Source organism: Budorcas taxicolor, chromosome 6, assembly GCF_023091745.1.
Source record: "Budorcas taxicolor isolate Tak-1 chromosome 6, Takin1.1, whole genome shotgun sequence".
NCBI lineage: Eukaryota > Metazoa > Chordata > Mammalia > Artiodactyla > Bovidae > Budorcas > Budorcas taxicolor.
In genome coordinates this window covers 16,935,552-16,938,808 of record NC_068915.1, presented here as the reverse complement: position 1 = coordinate 16,938,808, position 3,257 = coordinate 16,935,552, and positions in this window count along the sequence as shown.

Sequence of the window (3,257 nt, the reverse complement as noted above, 5' to 3'; positions counted from 1 at the left end):
TTTTCTTTACTCTTCAACAAATCTCCTTGTAATTTAAATCACCAGGCCTCATGCTCTCCTTGTGGAGGGTCAGCTCTGCCTTTGATGCTCTTTGACTTTCTTACATTTAAATTCCTACTTTTGGGATTTCCCTGGTGATCCAGTGGTTATGGATCTGCCTTGCAATGCAGGACTCATGGTTCAATCCCTGATCAGGGAACTAAGGTCACACGTGTTGCAGAGTAACTAAGCCCACACGGTGCAATTACTGAGCCTGTGTGTTCTGGGGCCCACGTGCCACACCTAGAGTGTCTGTGTACCCCAACGAAAGATCTTGCCTAATGCTAAGGTCCCGAGTGCCGCGACAAAGATCTGACGAAGCCAAATAAATAAATATTTTAAAAAGTAGATTTCTATTATTGCTTTAGGTTGATTGTTATCAGATTCCTTTATTTTAAGTATAATTTTATTTATTTATGGCTGTGCTGGGTCTTCCCTGGTGCTCAAGGGCTTTGTGTAGTTGCAAAGAGTGAGGGCTACTCTTTGTCGCAGACTCTAGAGCATGCGGATTTCAGTAGTTGTGGCACAAGGGCTTGGTTGTTCCACAGCATGTGGAATCTTCCTGGCCCAGGGATTGAATACATGTCCTCTCCATTGGCAGGCAGATTCTTATCCGCTGCACCACCTGGGAAGCCCAATTGTTACCAAAACTGCAACATTCATGTGCCAAGGTTGTGAAAGCCATTCTAAAACTTTATTTAGTTATTTATTTCTGGGTGTGCTGGGCCTTTGTTGCTCTGTGGGCTTTTCTCTGGTTGTGGTGAGCAGGGCTACTTTTCCGTGCAGTGTGAGGGCTTCTCATTGCGGTGGCTTCTCTTGTGGAGCACGGGCTCTAGGGCTCTCAGGCTTCCGTGGCTGAGATGTGTGGGCTCCGTCGTTGGGGTTCCTGGGCTTAGTTGCTCCATGGTATGTAGGGTCTTCCTGGACCAGGGATTGAAGCCGTGGCTCCTGCATTGGCAGGCGGACTCTTAACACTGAGCCCTGTGAAAGCCTTCTAAATACAGGGTTTTTACAAGCAACTTTCTAGGCCCTATCACTGTGGAGTGGCACTCTTTAGTGCCCTGGCTGTGGTGGTCCCTCCTGGGCTAAGCATAACTAGGTGGGCAGAGGGCCTGAGTTCAGGGCCTGGCTCTGAGCTTAGGTGTGTGATCTTGGTTAAAATGTGATCTTACGTTTTCTCTTCTTCAGTTTTCTCAGGTAAAGTAAGATAGCTGATGCTGGAAGGGAGGGAGAGGAAATAGATATCTGTATAATCCTGAGATGTGGTTAATGCTCTGCAAGTGTTGGGTCTTGCGGTTAATGGCTAGGATACTTTAGTAAATTATTTCGGGCCCTAAACCAGACTCTTTCCCACTCCTGGCTCAGGAAGTCATGAAATTTAGTAGTGCTGGAATGGCAGGAAAGTCTCAAAGTTGGAGGTTAGTCTTATTGCCCAGCCCTGAAAAGGTACCGTCCTACTCTATGTCGCTGTCTTCATTTTGTATAAAATGGGTCCGAGCCTCCCTCCTCATTACCTGCAGTCCAGAGATCTTCTCAGACCTGTGTGCTTTCTCCTGCCTGGGGCGGGATTCAGTCCCCTATCCTGTGGGGGACTTACAGCCAGGCCATTTCACTTTCCCCAACTAGTTCTTTTAGATTCTATAAGATTCTGATGATAAAATCAATGTGAAATGATTTTTAAATTGGGAAATGTTAGAAAAATACATTATCTTCTAATAAGTTGGTAATAATGCTTATAGTAATAAATACCCAGGCTTATCTGGAGCTTGTTTTTCCTTGGAGTCATAATGCTGGTGCTCTTAGGCATCCAATTCCCTTCCTTTTGCAATGGTGATCACACTGAGCAAGGTTCTATATCCAGGAAAGTTTGTGAAATACGTGTTAGTTGATTTTTGCTGATTATTAGCCACAGTATATGATTTGAAGCAGGAAGATAGAGATTTAGGGGGGGGATAATTATGTGGTATTAAACTATCCATGTGTTTTAAATTTGGATAACCTTGAAGAGTGTAAAAGGGGTTTATTTTCAGGCATTATGTTATAGATAGTTGATTTCAAGCTCTGAAATGAGTGAAAATTTCTTTATTTCCAAACGTCTGTTCTTTTTTGGAACCCTCAATCTGCTTTCTCATTTGCACCTCAGGAAGCACAGCTGGTCATCAGTGGAGGTTTTGGGAGAAAGTGCATGCCGTTCTCAATCTAGCTGCACTCTTTACTGGAATGTTTGTAAGTCTGAGCAGGACTACCAGTCTCCATGTTTGGTGGGAAACCCCATTTCAAATTCTTCTAACCTTGAGGGTCACCACTGCCCAAAGTCACCCCTTGTTTCAGGGACAAGCCCCAGGACTCTGGTCTTCTCCAGGACAGGCTTCTGTTCTGCCTGTACAGTGTCCATCAGTAATGTGAGTTTGTCTACACTTCCTTATATGAAAGATTTTTATATAAAAGGTCCATGCACAGACACAAACTCATTTGCAAGTGGACCAGAGCCTCTGTTCCTCTCCAGTCAGAATGTCTTCATGTGCTAAGAAAAATCTGATTGAGGGCCTGAAAATCATGACCATAAAGATTGAAGGCAGGAGGAGAAGGGGATAACAGAGGATGAGATGGTTGGATGGCATCACCAACTCAGTGGACGTGAGTTTGAGCAAACTCCAGGAGATGGTGAAGGATAGGGAAGCCTGGTGTGCTGCAGTCCAAAGAGTTGGACACAACTGAGTGACTGAACTGAACTGAACTGAATATGAAAGAACCTTTCTTCTGTTTAAGAACCATGAGTTCAAGAACTATTTAATATTTCTCTTGATTTCCCCCACAACATCTTTTTGTGTGTGTGTTACCATTATTCAATTTATTGTATGCGCCCAGGGCTTTCCAGTGGTTGATAGTGTCTGTATAGATTGCACATACCTTGAGGACAGGAATTTCCTTTGCTCATCATATCTGGGAGCTTTATATGTGTTGTGTGCTCAAGTGTTTTTGACTGGAATAAAGTGTGGGGCTGGGGAAGGTAGCTTGAGAAATATTGAAAGACAGCTACTAGACAATTTTCACTTTTTGAACAATCAAATGGTTTTATATTAATTATAATTTTAGAAATGGCTATCAAATCAGTCATGGTAATTTTATAAAAGATAAGGTTATTGGTTATTATTTATTTATTTATTATTTTTATTATTTTTTATTGACATGAATCCACCACAGATGTACATGAGTTC